The sequence below is a fragment of the Cryptotermes secundus genome, unplaced genomic scaffold, assembly GCF_002891405.2.
Source record: "Cryptotermes secundus unplaced genomic scaffold, Csec_1.0 scaffold1806, whole genome shotgun sequence".
Classification (NCBI taxonomy): Eukaryota; Metazoa; Arthropoda; class Insecta; order Blattodea; family Kalotermitidae; genus Cryptotermes; species Cryptotermes secundus.
The window spans coordinates 128,926-150,688 of NW_019743678.1; the positions used below are offsets into that span (position 1 = coordinate 128,926).

At 43.0% G+C, this 21,763-nt stretch overlaps 1 long non-coding RNA gene across 1 annotated transcript in view; it reads left to right on the top strand.

The window, feature by feature from the left end:
* Nucleotides 1–20,894, top strand: part of LOC111874286 — a 27,982-nt gene extending 7,088 nt beyond the window's left edge. The window contains exon 4 of the long non-coding RNA XR_002844522.2: nt 20,880–20,894. This is a non-coding gene — a long non-coding RNA (uncharacterized LOC111874286). The remainder of the gene's footprint in view (nt 1–20,879) is intronic.
* The last annotated feature ends 869 nt before the right edge of the window (nt 20,895–21,763 follow it).

Genomic DNA, 21,763 nt, shown 5'->3' on the forward strand with positions numbered 1-21,763 from the left:
CTCTGATAGATGGGGGAAGCATTATAGACACCGCCAAGCTAGTGGAGGCCGAACTCGCTGGCTCGGTCGGGACTGATGGTACGCACCAATATCGGTAGGGTATAGAGACTGGTAGAATATCATAGAGGGAAGCACAATGGACCAATACTGGTCTAAGTGCATGGGGAAACCCACCCTCTCCAATAACTAACTAATGGGTGGTCTCTCTAAGATCGATTTTAATATTGTCCACCGACTTACGTCTTGCTCTTCTTTGCTGTCTCTTTCCTTCTGACTCTGGCACCAGTACCTTATATGCACTCGCATTCTTCTCCAACCGTACTACATGCCCAGCCCATCTCATCCTCCTTAACTTTATCATTCTAATTATACTTGGAGAAGAGTACAGATTATGAAGCTTTCTACAACCTCCCGTCACTGCATCCATCTTCGGTCCAAATATTCTCCTCAACACCCTGTTCTCTCATACATCCTTCATCTATGTTCCTCCCTTAATGTTAGAGACCAAGTTTCACACACAAGCAAAACCACAGGCAATTTTTTTTTTGTATATTCTATTATGTTCTTGGACAGCTGACTCGAAGACAAAAGTTTCTGGACTAAATTGTAGCAAGCATTACTCGAATTTAACCTCCTCTTGATTTCTTCCTGAAACAGGTTTCGATTTGTTATAGTTGTTCCCAAACGATTATGCATGTCCGAGTATTACTATTTTGCTTCATGGGGATTTTATATTCTAAGGCATATGGGATATAATTATATCGAAAATAAAACTATTTCTTAGCTACGAAGTACAAGACTTCGGAATATTTTTGTGTGAATGTTAAGCCTTTTCTATATGCGTCATTGTAATGTAAAAAGACGGAAGACGCCGTGACAGACTCGTCAGAAGAATGGACACAAACCTGAGTCTCCAGCACTGTCACTACCAAGTGTGTTCTCAATCCTGTTATACGCGTCACAATCTTGAAGCAGCAATCCTCACAATTTTTAACGATGGTTCTTGACGGCTTCCGAAAAGAGGTGAGAGTACTATAAAAGAAGTAAAATCATTCAATCAACTCTTGAGAAAGCCTCACCTCTGATACAATAAATTGGCTGTGTGCAAAATGGGCACATGGCGCCTTTAGAGGAATTCTTAGCTCTTTCATTGCTGTGCGTGTTGGAGAAACAAAACGATTCAACTAAAAATTGTGGTTTTTATATGTTACTTGCTCTAAATACCCATACCGAGTATTTTACTTAAAATTGAAAATGAAAAAAAGGTAAAACTCTCCGAGTAACAGACCGTGGAGGACCATAAGTTTGTGAGACGTCGAGGCTCCCACATTTTCTAGACAATCGGCTCAGAGATGGCGGTGAGGTTAACAGCCTTACACGCCAGCAGATATTTGCCCGCTGGAAGATTCCTGGTACTCATTTCTGTTTGCGGCTCGGCTGACCCTAGTGTTATAGTGCGGCTGGAAGTATCTGGTAAACTGAGAAATCCAGTGACTTCACTGGGAATCAAATCCGTGACGTTTCGGCTTGTAGCATAGTGTCTTAAACAACTACGCTATCGAGTATACCCAAAATTTAAAATTATGCTGTAATAACTTGGAAGTTTATTTAAACGGACAAACGTGGCGAAAATTAGTAAGTTTACGCCAACGAAATGTTATATTTCCTCCTATAATGTAAACAAGTTTCGGAGGTGTGCTCGTAGTTGTCGCAACAGAATTTGCGGTTACCATAGCAACGAATGAGCGTTAAGTTCTCGTATGAACGTCATTTATGTGGTAGGTCACTAACGAGCGAGCAGTCATTCGTTTAAATGTTTGCGTCTCTCTCCAGAATATTACAAATATTTTCATGCCGGTATAGGAAGTGTTTTGCACTACATAAACGGAAGGAGCACAGTTGAAAAGTATGAGATTATGAAAACCGCCTCAAACTCTGACGTCAGTTTCATGCTGACGAATCACGAATGAAGCAAGACTGCGTCTTTAGTCTCATGTCTTGATGCTTGTCTTGACGCAGTTGGTGTTGCAACCCCCTTTACTCTTCTGTGTTGAAGAAGCAGTACTTGTCTCACCAAACTGTATGATACGACATCCAAAAATACCCTAATAAAGTCCTTCTGACTGAAGAAGCGTTCACGTGGACTTGGGTTGCTGTTACGCTGGGAATCCCCGAATTATTGTGACGTTGTATGGAAATCTTCCGCCACATGCGCACTGTATTGTGAGAACGCTTTTAAATTGTCAGAGGCTTTACACTACTTTTCTGTGAAGTGGAAAAACATGTAAAGGTGTTGTTGTCACTCACAGACAGCCAATAAACCAAATAACTCGGTTACCTGCTATTTCATTCTATGTCATAAGAACTTCGAACCACTGACATAAAAAGCAGCAGACTTTAGAGACGGGATATGAAGCATAGTTCCCCAAATAAAAATCGGCTTCTACAAGGTCATCTTTCCTATTTTGCAAGAGAGTCGATGCATATAAATCCATATCTAAATTTCATGCGAGGAATTACTACCCCTACAAGAGCCAAGTGTTGAAAATTTCGAACTATACAAATAATTTATTATCTAACATCTAGTGACATCTGTTGTTATGTTATGTGAAATACATAGTCAAGAAAAAATTGGTTGGAATACGGCCCTACATTTGAACTTCTTTGGAAACTTTCATATATTATGGAGTGGTCTCAAGGATCGCAGAGCCATCAGAGAGTATAATATGCCACGAATCACTTGGGACTCGGAATCAAAAATCACTGTGCTGGCGAGGACCAATAGCAGTTCAGCAGCCAGTTCATACTAAACTAAAACTAAAAGAAAAAAACTCCGTGGCTTTAGTCCGAAAGCGAACTATACTGACCGAGCGACCGCCGCTTGTCGGCGAAGTTAGTGCCAATTTTAACGGATAGAGGGTGTCGCGTGGTCAGCGCAACGAATCCCCACGGATGTTTATTTCGGTATTCTAATCCGAAACCGCTACTTTTCCATTCAAGTAGCTCCTCAGTTATGCTCACGAGGCTGAGTGGACCCTGTTCGAGACCCATTATTTCTCAGGAAATCTGGTAGCGCCGGAAATCAAACCCGGGACCTCTGGATCTTTAGTCAGGAACTCTTACCACTAGACCACAGAGGCTGTCAGTCAGTTCATGCAGTACATTAATCAGCCATGTATGAAGAACAATTCTTATTTATTAAATATCAAGGCTTGAAAGGGCGTAGAGGTGTGGAAGTATGGCTTACACCTTCACGCATTCTTAATCAGAGAACTATACGGAAATAAATGGTAAGCTTCACGCCCCGACCGCTTTGTTTCCACTGAAAGAGTCTCCGACACGTTTGAGATAGGAGGCTAAAAGTTCGGCCACGCAGAGCGCTACGCTATGTTCGCTACGTACGCTACGTACGCTGTATACACTCTGCGACGCAGCTAACACAGGGAACATAGCGTACCTACGGTACGGAAGTCTGTGTGGCCAGTCACATTGGCAATAAAGGGAGATATTTTTCTGTTCGTATAGCGAACATAGCGTACGTAGCGCTCTGTGTGGCCGAACCTTAAGTGAGGCCAAGGTCCGAAATAAACGCAGTGCATAAGATAGAAATATTTGCCTCTTTCGGGAATGAAACACAGTTCTCGCAACTGTTCGAACACCTAGTCTGTTCGCTTATAATTACTGAGCTATCCAAGCACCTCTATAAAAATTCTACCTGTTATAAGAGAAGATGTTAAAAAAATGGGGAAGGTGTTGTTCAAGGTCACTGTAATTTCTTCTTTGATGTTATTGTTCATCCGTATATCCAATTTCGGAGGTCTGTAACATATGACAATTAGTTTCTCACAAGATAAAGACGGAATTCTTTTCTCAACTATATATATATATATATAGTCCTCTTTGTTTGAAATAATAGTGGGCAAATGGACAGGAGTGGATTCCAATGATAATACCATATAAACCAGCAGAGTGTACATTCAACTGCTCAACCATATATCTGTCCCATTTCTCGATTATTCTCGTCCGAGTGAATCTCTTTGGCTGCAGATTGTGCGCTCCACGTCCCTAGTACTAATAAGCTTTCAAGAGGGACGCGAATTTCTTGGGAGCAACCTAACCAGGGACTTCCCTGCAATGAGGAAACCATAGGTCTATGAAAACTTGTTGCACTTTAACCCTATGAGATACATATCCTTAACTTTAATTTAAGGAATTTGACTGAATACCTGGAAAACTATATCCACAGCCACCCCTCTCCTTGTTAAAGGTCAAAGCAAGATTCAAATTTTGAAAGTGTACCTTTCCTCCTCCAAGTTAAACGAATATTCTGCAAAACTTGTGTGTAACTGAACTTGGAATAAAGGACCACAGGCACGAATTAGTTCACTGGTGTCTTCTTGTCTATTTAGTTAATTTGTTCTTGCGTCTTTGCGCATTGGACACCATCCATAGTTCTTCCACTCGTGAGTCAGGACGGGTAACTAGCGGGTAAATTACTTCCGGCCCTCGCCAGCACATATTTGGTTCCGAGTCTTACCGGACTCATGACCATATTTTAATATCTGATGAATCTTGGAGCGTTCACACTCCTCCCTTCTGAGTTGGTTACACCCAAACACGAGGTCATTCATCCTACACATTTCAGTTCTGAAGACTGAGGCATCATGTACGTGTGAAACATCGGCAATTCTGACAATATCCATATTGCGCGTCAATTCAAGATCAACAACAGACAATAATAATATCGTAAACCCATGAATGTGACATGTTCCACGGCTATGTGTCGTGGCCCTGTAGATCATGAGGCGGTCATCGTCTTACCGCCACCGCGCGCAAGGTCAGCAGAAACGAATGAGACCCCTCTACGGACTGCCCATTTGCTGAACCGGTAATATCTGAAGGCGATTATATTTTATGATAAGGAAGAAGAAAGGAGGCGGTTGAACGCTTAGATCCAATTAAAGTGCACGTTGTCAACGAAGAGAAAGAACAGTTTATTGCGCAATTTGGAGAGGACATCTGCATTTCGCTTCCTTTCCCTCTCGTTCTTCTAGTTCAGTCATTTCCACTCCTCCTTGTCACTTTGTTTTGACGTTCACTTTCCGTCAATGAGTGGTCAAGCGATTTTTATTATTATTATTATTAGAGGGGGTGGGTTTCCCCATGCACCGCGACTAATAATTTGATATTCTACCAGTCACCATACCCTACCGGTACTGGTGCGTGCTATCAGCCCCGTTCAGCCAACGAGGTCGGCCCTCGGTACCTGATACTTCCCCCATCTACCAGAGGCATTGGAAACTACTTGGGCGGGAAATATTTTACCTAATTTAGCTCAGAGGTCACCTAGAGACATGAGGATCTTTTACGTGCCGTAAATCTACGACACGGGACCCACGGCTTAAAGTCCCTCCCGGAGGACTTGTTCCCCTAGACTACGGATGACGCTGTGGTCAAGCGATACTGTAAAAGTTTTAATATTATAGAAGAGAGAAATGAAATGTTTGCGAAATCCGATAAAATTTATTTTATAAAGTATGTTCAATGAGGAAGGTTGCATGGGAAGAAATCGGCCAGCAACTTGGTTGCGAGGCACCGGAAACGGAGAAAAACATGCTTTCGCTTTTGTCGTCGTTCAGGCGTGAACAGCAAAAGCAGGAGTTGGAAACAATCTAGAGAGAACACAGAATAAAATATAAATGTCTTTCACGGACCTTGACCGAATGCGAACTTTTCCTACATTTGTGGACGCGTCCCCGAACAGTGAAAAATATTTTACAAAATTAGAATATTCGAGTTCTTTCACTTTAGTGCTCATATATTAAGGGGCTCGAGATAGCGTAGTTGATTGAGGCACTACGCTACAAGCTGGAAGGTCGCGGGTTAGATTCCCGATGAGGTCATTGGATTATTCAATTGACCTAATCCTCCAGCCGCACTATGACCCTGGGGTCGACTCAGCCTCTAACAGAAATGAGTACCAGGAATCTTACTGGGGTGGTAAGGCTGACCTCACCGACACCTGTGAACAGATTGTTTAGAAAATGTGGGAGCCTCGACGTCTCACAACCCTATGGGCCTCCACAGCCTGTTACAGGGATAACTTTACCCATATATTTAATTGGATCTAAGACAAATAGGATGCGGAGCTATAGATTGAATTAATCTGGTTCAGGAAACTGACACAGTAAAGAGCTCTTGTGAACACAGTAATGAACTTTGCGTTTCGTAAAATAGTCGGAAATTCTTGAGAAGCTTCACTACTCGCGGTTTCTGAAGGACTCAGCTCCATGGGTTTAGTTAGTGAGTTGGCCGATTGCTTCGTTACTTAGTTGGCTTTTACTGTGTACCGACCTTTATATACGCACGTGTCGCTTCAAATATAATGACCAGGGAAATTATGGTTAAGTCCATAAAGTGAACTAAGGGCCGCGCCACAGCTCAAGCGGTTAGTCGCTGGCTTCCCACCGCGGCGGCCCGGGTTCCATCCCGGGTCTGGTCAAGTTGGATTTGTGGTGGGCAAAGTGGCGCTGGGGCAGGTTTTCTCCAAGTACTTCGGTTTCCCCTGCCAATTTTCATTCTAACAATTGCTCCACAATCACCCTCACCTATCATCTGGGGCTGGTACAATAGGCCAGAAGTGGCCGCAGTACAAGGGACTTAGTCCGACCCCACTAGCAACAAAAAAGAGACAGCTTCAACAGAATTGTGCTTCAAGACCAAATACATATTGTGACTTGTATAACAATTGCTAGGCAACGGCTCGGTAAACACATTTCAACAACAAATGCGCTCAACAATTAGAAGGACATCCATTGCTAAGTAGCGGACCAGTAAACACGCATTCTTGACAATTGAAGAACGTGTTTTCCGTGGAGACCGTGCCGAGGAGCTATAAGAGGGAACAGTCAGAAGACGGGACGAAGTATACAACAGAGTACAGAACATTAGTCGTGAAGTGAAGAGTCGAGAAGGAATAGAAATGAGATGAAATGGCAAGAAAGGAATCCGACTATGTCAAGAACACTCAAGATGTAATTAGAAGTATCAGTGACACTGATATATCCGTTGCCAGGATGTGACTAGTGAAGAATGAGAACACTAGTACGTGTAGAACGGTGAATTATAAAGTGTGTAGAACAGCGATAGCGCTGTACTTGCCTGCAGTCCCGAACTCTGTGAATGTATAAGGTGCAATAAATCCAATCATCCAATCCAAACCCCCGTCTTATAAATCACCCCTACAAGTGACAACACGCTATACAATAAATTTTCAAAACTTCTGAGAAGTATCACTTGGATATTAACTATTAATTTTTTTTCCTTGGCACTACAGCCCCAGTGGGCCTAGGCCTACCTCCATGAACTTCTCCGTTCACTTCGGTTTTTCTAGATCTTACACATTCGGTAGGACTCCTTGGGCGGGTGATCAGCTCATCGCAAGGCCTCTACATGTACACAAACACAGAAAAACGCACACAAACATCCATGCCGTAAGTGGGATTCGAACCCACGATCCCGGCTTCCGAGCGAGCGAAGACAGTACGTGCCTTAGACCGCTCGGCTACCGTGACCGGCAGTGTATAAGAATAATATATAAGAATTCAATTCGTACCTCACAGGAAACAGATCCGAACCCACGATCCCGGCTTCCGAGCGAGCGAAGGCAGTGCATGCCTTAGACCGCTCGGCTACCGTGACCGGCTATTGACTATTAATACTAATCTTTAATTAGTTCAAACGCTAATTTAAGAAGATCATTAAGATTCTCAGATGATCAAATTAATATACCTGATGATAACCATATTTGGCCGAAACTTTTTGTGAACAAATGAGTGAATAAAACGTATCAATGGAGAACCAATCACATAATCACTGAACGGTAAAGAAAAACGGAATTTCAAACCATAAAATCAACTAATTATTGCAATATAATATTAAAAATATTATGATTCATCTATTTTAATCTTAACGGGAGCAGACCAGAAGCTAAAGGTCCTGAAATGAAAGTAGCAAGCACCCCACGAATGAAAGAATAGTACTTATAATGGAGAATGTGATAACGGCGACGTTGTGGTGAGCTCAATCCCCATCTATCCGTTACCGCGAGTGAGTAATTTGGAATCACATTACATAGCCCGTTACAGCTGTAAATCCCAATTCATTCCTCTTTCTTCTGCCACACAGAAGTCTTTTACAGAGAACCCCCAGCCTCCCCAAAGAAAACTCTTCATGTTCTTTAATGAACTTTCTTCTTGAAACTGTGTTCCATGTTACTGGTGACTCTCGCATTCGCTCTTACACCTTTCACCTTCTCTGTCTCATCTCCGGGAGCTCAGTTTCAACAGATTGGGCCCTAGAGAATAAGTTGAAATATTGACGTTCAACATATACGATAGGGGTTGCTTTAACCATGACGTCTTACGGGCTGCGGGAGGGGGGCGGCCGAGTCGCAGAGCAGAGAGGACGAGTAAATGAATTGGTGAGGCGCAAAAGAGATCATATCGGAAGCAGTAGTAGAAGGCCCATGTAGATCCCGTCCTTGCGGACAATATTTGCAGTCTCTTTGACTGCTATTATGGACTTTGTCCATTGTATCAATTTTTTAAAAAAAACTATAACCTTATGGAAAATATTTCAGCTTATTCATTTGTTGTTTGTTTCACAACAATGTCAGTACGTCAGACTGTACAGTGTCCCAAGAAGAAAGGTCAGTGATCATAGCATGGGTCATTTGTGTATGTATATGTGTCCTATTCCGAGCGGTTTCCTAGATAGAGCTATTTCGCTGTTTCTTTCCCCCCCCCCCCCTTTGGAGCTACAGCCCCAGTGGGCCTTAGCTTACCTCCATGAACTTCTCCGTTCACTTCGGTTTTTCTGTATCTTACACATTCAGTACGACTCCTTGGGCGGATGATCAGCTCGTCGCAAGGCCTCTACCTGTACACAAAAACAGAAAAACGCACACACAAACATAAAACATCTATGCCCCAAGTGGGATTCGAACCCTCGATCCCGGCTTCCGAGAGAGCGGAGACAATTCATGCCTTACACCGCTTGGCTAGGGCCGCGCCATAGCTCAAGCGGTTAGTCGCTGGCTTCTCTACGCGGCGGCCCAGGTTCGATCCCGGGTCTCGTCAAGTGGGATTTGTGATGGACAAAATGGACCTGGGGCGGGTTTTCTCCGAGTACTTCGGTTCCCCCTGCCACTCTTTATTCCACCAAATTCTTCACCATCATAATCACCCGGGGCAGGCTACAATACGCCAATCAGTGGCCGCCGTGCCGAGTGGACCCAGTTGGACTCCACCCCCCACTAAGGGAATTTAAAAAAATTTAGACCGCTCGGCTACCGTGACCGGCAGTGTATAAGAATAATATATAAGAATTCAGTTCCTACCTCACAGGAAACAGATCCGAACCCACGATCCCGGTTTCCAAGCGAGCGAAGACAGTGCATGCCTTAGACAGCTCGGCTACCGTGACCGGCTTTGTTGTGCTTACAAATAAAAATGAGGGTTTGCCATCACACAAGCAAATGTTTTTTGTTTCTCAATTCACAACATGTTCCGGCCCAGATAAGCCATCAACAGGCGATTCTTGAAGAAATACGCAAATGGTTACGTACTATATGCAACTCACAGAACTAGTACACAAATTTTTGTTAGTTAAACTTCCCTCACATCCGACATAACAGTAGATATAATAACTAACTTCGTGGAGCTGAGGCCTTCTTGAGATACCGCCAGTTGTCCAGCTAATCAAGAACTTCCCAACATTTTATGGAACTCAAAGGTTCATGACGGTGTTCACAAGAGCCTTCCACGGGTCCTTATCTTGAGCTAGATCAATCCAGTCCATAACACTCCAGACTTAAAATCCATTTTAATATTATAAATTACCCATGCTGCTCTTCCTTAGTATACACCTCAAGCACGGTCGTTAATATGACTACTGAAACCAGCACCTGAACCTGCGCATGCGCGTCTGCTACCTAGAATTTCATGAAGCTGGGCTGTGCTGCTACCTAGTGATATATTTAGAAAACTTATTACGTCCATTACAGCTGTTTTACTTCCATTTGTGACCTATTTACTGACTTTTCCTCGCACGTAAATTTATCCTCCTTATAAGATTTCGTTGAAGTAACTGGAGCATATAAACAGGCGGGTCTTCTTAGTTCTGAAGCGGAGCGTCTGTTTCCACACAAATCCGTTCTCATTCCTGTGTGCCCCACGAAACAACAGAAACTGATATGACCCCTTCTTGCCCCAAATATTTCGTTTCCTGTCCGTGAATCGAACAGCGATGCAGTAGATTGGGCGATGGTCTCACGTGTAACTCCATCCATTTTCCAATCGGGCTCACAAAGGGCTTGCGCTGCATATACTGCTTCTTTAGCCCTTTCAAACTTGACAGTGTTGGGTCTACTCTAAAAAGTTAATATCCATTCACAGCTCGCCATCAGCGTTTATGGCCTATGTTCACCGTCATGTACAGGAACGATTCAACAGGAAGAGACAGAAAAAGAGAGAACAGAACTAAGTGCCTGTGGAGGCATCTAACTGCATGGAGATGATTCTTTTTGATAAACCTGCCGGTCACAGTGGCCCCGCCGTCTAAGGCATGAACTGTCTTCGCCCGCTCAAACACTGAAATCATGGGTTCGAATCCCACTTAAGGCATGGATGTCTGTGTGTGCGTTTTTCTGTATTTGTGCTGTACTGTGTACAGAAAGAGGCCTTGAGAAGGGCTGATCCCCCGTCCAAGGAGTCCTACTGACTGTGTAAAAAGATCAAGAAATTGAAAAAAAAAAGGCTAAGGTCCAACAAAAAGCTATAGAGCCACAGAGAGATAGATAGATTAGATAGATAGATAGATAGATACATACATACATACATAGATACATAGACAGATAGATAGATAGACAGATAGTCTTACCGTCCCCCTCTGTGTAACCTCTAGCCACACCGGTGGGTCGCTACTCTTTAACTTCCTTCCTTCCTTCCTTTGTCGTTCTCACCACNACGTGCCGTTGATGTATACAGTAGTATTAGATCTACTTGTTGAGAATACCGTATTTACGCATGTATAGGCCGCGTGCGTGTATAGGCCGCAGCACAATTTTCAGACAGAAATTATAGAAAAAATAATTTTCTTGGAATATTATTTCAGGAGTAGAACACCCTGTATTACTAATTATGAATATAATTTTTTTTAGATAGATAGAACTTGCTTATCTAGTCAAGAATTTCCGGAATTTTATGAAACTGTAATGTTCATTACCAAGTTCACAAAATTCCGCCATTTGTCCTTACCCTGATTCAGATGAACCTAATCCACACATTTTCATCCCATTTTAGTACTATATTTCCGTCTGAGCCTATTTCTTCCTACTGTTTCCCTTCCGTCTGATTTTCTTACGAAAATTTGTATGTTGTTATGTTCTTTCTCATTCATGCTACATATTACGTCCATCTTATCCTCCTCGATTTGATTATTCCTTCTAAATCACGGTGACTGCGCGGTCTAAAGCATGGACTCGAACACTGGGATTGTGGGTTCGAATCCCATTCGAGACATGGATGCCTGTGTGCCTTTATTCTGTGTTTGTGTTGCTCTGTATACAGGTAGAGTCCTTGCAACGGGCTCATCCACCGTCCGAGGAATCCTGCCGACTGTGTGTAGCTTAAAAAACTGAAAAAGCGGCCAAGGTCCACAACGGCTGTAGAGATATAAGCAGTCAGGATATAGGTTGGTCACCCCTGCATGCGCTTATATCCAGTCACGTGATTATTACGTGGAAGCAATCTTGTCCTTACTGACATCTCCCTGAGGAGAGAGTGGCTTTGTATTTTGGGAGCCTCAGACTGAATGGCGCGCATAATATTGGGGGGGGGGGCGGTTGGCGAATTACGTTACAGCCGGACACCCAATAGCACAACTTCCCAATTGAGGTCATGAAAGCCATGAGGTCTTCACAAGCCATGGCGAAACACTTTTGTTCCTGCTCAATTCTAAACGCTTTTGGCGAAAGTGCAACACAGTTTTAATGTCTACGTTTGTTCCATGGATGGATATCAGATACTACAAAGTAAGCTTCCGGAATAGGCCCTGTTTGTCTGTAAAGGCGCGTCCACATTACTCGTGCTCGTCGGGAGACTCGTCTGGCTCGTAAATCTTCGTCCACACTACTTCAGTTGCTCGCCAGGCTTCGGCGCGTGAGGATCCGTATATTTACTCGTAGTGTGTATAGGCTGTAGTCGTATTTTAATTTATTGGCTATAGTTTTTAAATTAAAAATTTAAAATTTGTGTGTCTCGTGGCTTGTCATATCGTCCACATTACTCGCGAGCATAGCGAGTCACACGAGTAATGTGGACGCGCCTTAAGAGGCCGTCGAGGCCCAGAGGTTTGTGAGACGTCGAGGCTCCCATATTTTTTTTTCTTCCCCCACAATCTCTGCTGGAGTCTTGCATGGCTTAATCTTCAACCCTGTAATTGAAGGCAGTATTGCACGCCGAAACTTTCATAGACTTCTACGGAATTACAGGGTGTTACATCCCACAAGAAACAGAACCAGTTTCCGATGTGTTGGGTTATCAACGTGAAACCCAGTTTACGGATTGTGTTCAATGCATTAGAACCGTCCGGTCGTGTTTTCCGTCCAGTAACTTTCAGTTGTGGAAACGCGTAATTTTAAAAGACAATGAACATTTTTCTTCTCGAAAGAACTTCAAAATATGCAACTAACTACATGGAGCTCAATACTTCTTGAGAAGCTGACAGTTACTTAGTGGTACAAGAATTTCCCAGCATTTCATACAACCAGAAGGTTCATTACAGTGACCACTGGATCCCGCCACTGATCCCTAACCTGAGCCAGATGAATGCAATCCGCACTCTCCTACCTAATGTTATTTAATTTAATATTATCCTCTTAGATATGCCTAAACCTTCGAAGTAATATATTTTCTTCGGTTACTCGTATAGAAAGAAAGCCGGGATAGCTCAGTCGGTACAGCGACTTACTATGGGCTGGACGACCGAGGGGTCGGAGTTCCAGTCCCAGTAGGGTCAAGAATTTTCTCTTCTCCATGTCGTCCAGGCCAGTTCTGGGGCCCACCCAGCATCGTATCCAATGGGGTTCTTTTCCCGGGATAAAGCGGCAGGAGCGTTAAGCTGATCATTCTCCATCCAGTGCCGGGGTCATGAATACTGGATCTTTTACCTCCACTCCCCCAATTAACTTCACGGCGTGGTGCGTAATTAATTAGGTACAGGGACAACTTTATTTCTTAAATTTTACTGTTATTTTATTGTTCGATACAGCAAGTCTGGTTCACTTCCTGTGTCAAAAACAGAATATATCGACGTTACAATGATGACGTAACATTCTCAGATGATGATTCAACCTCGAAGATATTCTGAATACTGTGTAGACATTTTCATGGCGTGGGAAACCTGTCAGTATCAGTAGTTGTGATTAGGCAGGATAGGTGTTCCGGACGTAAGCGTCTGAGGGTGATTTGGGAAAAGAAGAAAAGAGTTTCAGGGTGACGCTAAGGGCTTGAGATGTCTTTTGGTGTAGTTCACAGGTTACAAACATTCAATGGCAGGGTCGTGATGCGTCATAAATACTGCATCCTATCACTGGAAGCCTTGCATTATTTCTTCATACAAACAGAACACACATCTCGGTATGGGCCGTTTTAGGAACAAAAGTCACGACTTCGTGACCAAGAAAAAGTCGTTTCCGCGTGGTAGTGTATTATTTTCCACGGTGAATTTTAACATTTCCTTTGGATTCTTTCAAGTTTATCTTCACAGTCTGTATAGCGACGGGCTATGGGCAGGATGTTAGATAGTCAGAGTTCGATCCTCGACGGGACCAAGATATTTTTCTCTTCAGTGCAGCGTCGAAACCGACTATACGGCCCACACAGTCCCATATAAATGGTCCTTTTCCGGAGGTAAAGTGGCCGGAACGTGAAACCGACTATTCCTCTCCATATTTGGGTTAAGAATAAGTGAAGTTTTGTTTCCGCTCCCTCCATGCGTCTTAATGGCGTGGTAATTAATTGAGTACACGAGTCAGGATAGCACAGAGGGTATAGCGATTGCCTACTGGTTGGACGACGGAGGAGTAGGAGGTCGAGTCCTGGTGAGGTCAAGAATTTTCATTTCTTCATGCCGTCCAGACCGACTCCGGGGTCCACCCGACCTCCTATCCAATGGGTCCCGGGGACACTTTCTCCGGGGTAAAGTGGCTGGGGCGTGAATCTGACCAGTCACCTCCAACTAGTTCCGAGGTCAAGAAAATGTGGATCTATACATCCACTCCTCCATACGCCTTCATGGCATAGCTCTTAATTAGTTAAGCACATGGACAATTTTACCTTTCTTTTTTTTTACCTTTAAACTGTCATATTTATATTTCACCTTTTTATTCGCTGATAGGTAATCGAATGGTCTAGAGTAAGGGTAGCATTCTTGACTTGGGGTGGGGGGTCTTATATTAAATTGCATTTTTACCTGATGAAGGCTACAGGATTGTCGAAACATGCAGCGAATATAAAATTACTAAACATTTTCTTTTGATGTTCACTTTACATTAAGACTTCTTATGTACAGTTTGTGTCTTCCCAGTGGTCTCTTTCTTTTGGTGGGAAAGCCAGAAGGAAAGAGACCACAGGGAAGACCAAGGCGTCGGTGGGTGGGCAATATTAGAATGGATCTTAGAGAGATAGGATGGGATGGTATGGATTGGATTAATCTGGTTCAGGATAGGGACCAGTGGAGGGCTCTTGTGAACACAGTAATGAACCTTCGGGTTCCATAAAATGCTGGGAAGTTCTTGAGTAGCTGCTGAATTGGCGGCTCCTCCAGAAGGGCTCAGCTCCATGAGTGAGTGAGTATGTACAGTTTGTGATAAAATGTGAACTAGATGGGCACATGTAAAACAATATATTTCTTCCTGCACGAAATGGACATCAGCAAGAACAAAGCACAGAGAATTGCAAAGCACGAAGCAGCAAATAGTCACATATTTCTGCACAAAAGGAACCTCCATTATTCATGCTATTGCAATTGTTCCCCATCTGCCCGCTTATGAACTGGCAAGGCGTTAAGCTGACTCTGAGTAATGGTTGCAAGAACAGACGCCTTGAGGAACGCAACAATAGAAGAAGGCACAGAGCGTGTCATACGAAAACTAAAGTAAAGGAAACAAATTAAGGTATCCCTGTAAGAGGCACTGAAGGACCTTAGGGTTGTGAGACGTTGAGGCTCCCACATTATCTAGACAATCGGCTCAAAGATGGCGGTAAAGTTGTCAGCCTTAAGCACCGGCCGCGCTTCACTCCCCAGGAAAATTATTTATTTAATTCCTGGTACTCATTTCTGTTAGAGGCTGAGTGGACCCCGTGGCCATAGTGCGGCTGGAAGGATCAGGTCAATTGAAAAAGCAAATGACCTCAACAGGAATCGAACCCGCGACCTTCCGGCTTGTAGTATAGTGCCTCTACCAACTACACTACCGAATGCCGCTATATAAAACATGATGTAAAAAAAGGTAAGAACGTATGGTGTACCCATGCTTCTTATTGTGATGACAGGATAAAAAATAAAGAAATTTACATATCGTTTTTGTTCTAAGAATGGGGTGACAATGCGCCCGGTAATGTGGCCACAAAATAACCTACTGTACCAGCCTCAGGTGACGGGTGAGTGTACGCATGCGTAGGATATAACTGGGAGGACATATATGTGCCGATCACATATCCCACACGGACTGCCGTTGGTTGAACCCAGGGCATCATTGTGATCAACTAACTACCGCCAATTTCAGCTACAGCACGGTCTTGTCTAAAGGTGTATCGGTGCGGTGAGCCATCTCACACCGCAAGAGTTCGGTCTCCTGAAATGTGACGTCGTATTTTTCTATATTTTTCCGAAAACAGATATACTATGTACGCGAGATGTTTCCTCTGGAGACAAAACAAACCGGAAGGGAGGGTAGAAGTGACCAGAAGACGAGGAAGAAGACGTAAGAAGATGCTGGATGACCTTGGGGACAGAAGAGGCTATATCATTATTTGAAGGAGAAAGCTTGAGATCGCGTTAAATGGAGGAACTGTTTTGGAAGAGACTGTGGCCCTGTCGTTTGACAGATTACTGATGAATGAATGCACAAACCCTTCTGAGGGACCTGCGACTCCATCTTTATGGTATAAAATAAGAAACAATAGTAATTATCTCATGAACTACAAAATTTCATTATCCGAAGGACAGTAATGTTCACATTTACCGCCTTGAGAACTTCAAGGTTCACGTATTCCAAGTGTTCACTCAATATTCATTTACAATTCCGTAGTTTGCTACCAGAAGAAATTAAGCTGAAGAATTCTGTGATTAAGCAGTACAGGTGAACCTTGATTTTTGTCATTGTGGCACGAGTAGGGAACTGGCTACCAGCCGGGTTTGTCTGGTTCCGCAGGCAGAAATGGAGTTAAGGAATGCATATAAATTGAGGTTTAAGAGACATCACACTATCCATCAAGTTCCTCTCCCCTCCAACCCGTTTCTATCTCTATCGAGTTGTTCCCGAGAGAGAGAGAGGGGGGGGTAAGGCAAAGAGTAAAAAAGTTTTCCTTCCCAGGTCAACTAGAACAAGCGAGTGACGTTTCTTCCCTCTTCTTCTTGAAAAATGGCCCTTGTGATCAAAGAAGGGGGGGGGGGAAGCTGGGAAATTGTTCACAAACTTCTGTGCAGGTAAATGAGTGAAGGTTGGACTACTGGAGTAAATTTAGCCATTTATATGGTAAGTTTTAGTGAAAAATACTTCTTTTGTTAGTTCCTTTCCGTGGAAACTTGTAATGTCTATTGCTGAAACGCCAAGAATGACGGCAAAGAAGTTTGTTCCATTGATCTTTCCAAACACCGAATAAATTCAGAAAAGCATGACCACTGCTTCCGTGTATAACATGGAAAATGCAATGGGATCATGTTGCAGGTTGTACAGGTATTTTGTTATGTTGTAGGCCTCTAGGTTGCTATTCGGGAGTCTCTGTGTCCTCTTCTTATACAATTTGTGCCGTAAAGGGGCCTTTGCATGTAAGGACGTTGAGCCTTTCTGTGAGGAACAAACAGAAGTTTCATTACGATCGTGGTACATAGAACACAAGAATGTAACACGAATAATAAAAAAACCTAAAACATATTTTCTATTGACTAAATGCTAAAAATTTAGAATAGGTTCCTTGGGTGATTTTTTTAATATTATACCTTGCAATTATAATCACACAATATGATTGATTGAGTAGCATGGCTGCCTCGTATTTGGGAGGTCAGAGGTTAGAGACTGGCTAAAACTTATTGAGAACTTTCGTGGTATTTCTTAGACCCTCCAGAAAAACTCCACGTAGCTGAGCCTTCTTGAGAAGATGCCAGTTACTCAGTTACCCAAGAACTTCCAAATATTTTCTGTAACCTCAAGGTTCATTACCGTGTTCACAAGATCTTTTCACTGGTCCCTATAGTGAGCCAGATCAATCCAGTACATACCAACCCATTCTATTTTTTGTCTGTATCAGTGTAAGTTCTACCGCCACCAGGTGAACATATAATTGCACTAAAATAACAATAAGTTCCATTTTAATATTATCCAACCACCTACGTCTTAGTCTACCTAGTGGTCTCTTTTCCTTTCGCTCTCCCATCAACATTCTATGTATATTCATATTCTCTCTCATACGTGCTACATGCCCTGCCCATCTCATTCTCCTTGATTTGATTATTCTCATTATACTTAGCGAAGGGTACAAGTTATGAAGCTCCTCATTATGCAGTTTTCTCCAACCTCCTGTCACTTCATCCTTCTAGGATATTATATCAATTAGACTGCAACCGTTCCTTTTGCATCCCTTTCAAGTCATTATTCAGTAATCGTCCTGTCCTTCGACTCCATAGTATCTGAGATAAGGAATCTCTCGTTAATAAATCCTATATATACATAAACAAAATTCGTGTTTGTGGTATTTTATGGTTAGAAGTGAATAGAGAGTTTTTGTATGAAAAACTGAAGGAAAGTTTGGAAGTAGACAGGAGAAGAATTGCCAGCATTTTATGGAACCCGAAGGTTCATTACCGTGTTCACAAGAGCCCTCCACTGATCCCTATCCTAAGCCAGATCAATCCAATCCATACCATTCCATCCTATCTCTCTAAGATCCATTTTAATATTATCCACCCACCTACGCCTTGGTCATCAACGACATAGAGAATCGAAAATACTTGCATCACCGGGACTTGAACTCCAACTCCTCCGTCCTCCAGTCCGTAGCCAGTCTCTATACCGACTGAGCTATTAAGATTCACATAATTGGAAAGTTTGAGACAGGGGTGGGACAGCGGTTCATGACAAAAAATGGTTCCGCGAGAGCAAAACCTGCGAATCACTTCTCACTTAAAGTGACCCGCCTCAAGTTATCTTTGTCGTCCCGATAGCGTAAGGTATAAGCACACTGTGAAACAGAACCATGGAAATAGATATCACAGGTTGCAGTACGTCGCCTGAAACATACCAACCCTTACATGACGCGACTCAAATTTCGAATCACGTATGGTAGTTTTATCTTAAGCTAGATACACCCCCAACAGTGGCACATGGGGGATTATTTGTGACGTGTCACGCCTAGTAGTGGAAAGCCCCGGGGTGTTTTATGAGGGGAGGGGGTGAGATTTTGTGTCTTCTGTCTGCTTGATGTATTTTCAGAAGACCACTGTGCCTTGACTTCTCCCTTGTGTAGGGGGGTTGGTGGAGATTGGAAGGGGTACCTTATGGAACTAAGATAAGTTAAAGGTATATATAGTCTGGGGGGGGAATGTGTTAAAGAAGAGGGAGGAAATAGGAGGGGGAGGTGGCTTGGAAAGAATAAGAACAGATTGTCGGTGGCTTGAGGGAAAAAAGAAGTTCTTTTTTAAAGGTTTTTGTGGGGAGATTTTCTTGTTAGCCCGCCTTGCCTGTATTTTCGTGTCACGTGACGAGATATGTTGTGACTTTAAGCAGAAGTTAACACTGGGGTTGTCCGACAAAGACTTAACTACTAAGCGTACAGGGAGTATTCTTTGGGTCATAATTCAGGCGTGGGTCCCAGAGAGCGAATTAGTTTATAAAGCCAAATAGTTCACTTGTGTATTGTTAGAAATGGGGTTCTAGACTTCAAAATAACTGGAGACCAACTATACAGGCTCCACATAAAGGTCCAGAGATAAGCTCCAATATTATATTTATATATAAACATTAAGGAAATGTACACTATTAATCGGGACACGCGGTAGCATAGCTGGATGAGGCACTATTCTAAAAGCCGGAAGGTCGTAGTTTCGATTCCTGATGAGGTCAGCGGATTTTTCAATTGACGTAATCCTTCCAGCCGCACTATGGCCCTGTAGTCGACTCAGCCTCTAACAGAAATGAGTACCAGGAACCTTCCTGGGGGGGTTAAGGGCGGCCGACGCGTAAGGCTGACAACTTCACCGCCATCTATTATCCGATTGTCTAGAAAATGTGGGAGCCTTGACGTCTAACAACTTTGTGGGTTTCCACGGTCTGTATATAAATAACTTTATATTTTTTTTTAACTTTTGCCTAAACGATAAATAATGCTTTGTTGTGTCTTCTGTTTTTGTGTATATGTCTTTCGTTTCGTTCTTTGTTTCGTGTTTGCCTTATAATTGACCCATGGCCTATTGAGTAGTTACCTAAATAAGTAATTAATCGAATTTAGATTAATTATTGGTATAATTATTTTTTTCTTTAGATGCGGCAGTGTGAGAAGACACAGGATAGAGCAGAGATTTAGACAGCCAGCCAAAGAAGCTGAGAATCCCCCAGTTTTGAGCCATTTCGCAACGGTTTTATACAACTAATCTAATAACCTCTCCTCGATCATCCAGCTTTGGGTAGATCCAAGGCAAGGGACATCGCTTAAAATGCGCCAAGGGTTCCTTCAAGTAACCTCAAAGCCGCTCAAACAGTTTATATACTTCTGGTTGAAAAGAAGAACTGTATGTACATATTTTCTGTGGCAGAGAATTTCTATCAGCTTCCTTTATGAAGCGTCCAGCATTTTAAGAGTCAATGCCTCTTTTACTGTAAAAGTGATATATATCGACCTGACTTTTATTATTTCTCTGTATGGTTTTAGGTTCTGACAGCGGTGGTTATGAAGGGTTCTGTCTTCTGAGATAAAGCTTAGTATTCATTCATTCATCAGTAATCTGTCAGACGACAGGTCCACAGTCTCTTCCAAAACAGTTCCTCCACTTAATGCGATCTTCTGTTTTTGGAAAGAGACTATCCAGGAAAAGTGATAATGTGGTAGTTTTTCCATTTGCTTTCCACATCGCAGTACAACAGCCGTTCAAACCACTCTGGTCACGCCTGTTGCTATACGAACTTGAACCATCTCGAGCATCATTTGCTCTGTGCTTCAAGTCGCTGCTGATGACGCTGCTTCCGGCATCAGTTTTTGGTGTCTCTCTTCGTCTGATGCCTACCCTTTGACCTGTCCAGCAAGGGAGGCCCTGCCAGTAGCTACGATACCGCTGGTATAGCTCTCAGGGTCCTTGGCATACTCAAACCCCCTCACCACGATAAGGCGGAGACACCAACGAAAGCTTAGTATAGTCCGTTGAAAATCAAGAGACCTTTTAGGAGGGACTTGCTCTGCTTTCTACTTGCTTCACGCTTGTTTCTTTCTTAGCTTATTTTTCTACCCTGAAGTTGGAGGCGACTTCTTACTCCGAAACTTTGATTGACTGTCAAGATACTACATGGCGTTATATCTCAGAAGATACAACTCTTTATTTTATAGATGCTGAGGGGGCCGTATAATATCCCATAAAAAATAAGAAAAGGAAGAGGAAGAGGAAGAGGAAGAGGAGGGAAGTACCCAAGCAGAAGGACGTTTCCATTACAATGTACCTGTAAATATAGCGCTCTTTAGTGTATATATTTCATAATTTCTCCACGATTCTTGACATCTATACTAGATGAATGTGAGTGGACAGCTTCACGCCCCAGCTGCTTTACCTGCATTAAATGATGGAGCTATACCTCCACTTCCACACATGCCTTCATGGCATGACGCTTAATTAATTAGCAACACAAGGACAACCTTATATTTACCTTTCATCTTTTCTTCTGCTTCAACACTGAAACTTCTTTTAGAAACATTGACCACATTGGAAAAAAGTCATAGCATATTGTAAAGGGTTCTGACGATGGTGTATAACACACAGAAGTACTGAGTTTCTTCACTTTTCCTCATCGTTTGTTATTCTAGAGAATATAAAACACGAAGTTTCGGAAACTGGATCTCTTTCGGACCTCAGGTGAAGGGGGGAGAAGACACCTACTGAATTGAGGCCCTTAGAAGAGCTAATCTCAATCACTGGACAACACCTGCCAGATTTACACAGCTAATTAATCACCTGGCCGGTCACGGTAGCCGAGCGGTCTAAGGCATGCACTGTCTTCGCTCGCTAGGAAACCGAGATCGTGGGTTCGAATCCCACTCAGGGCATGAATGTTTAGTTTGTGTGTGTGGGTTTTTCTGTGTTTGTGTACAGGTAGAGGCCTTGCGACGAGCTGATCACCCGCCCAAGGAGTCCTACCGAATGTTTAAGATCAAGAAAAACCGAAGTGAACGGAGAAGTTCATGGAGGTAGGCCTAGGCCCACTGGCGCTGTAGTGCCA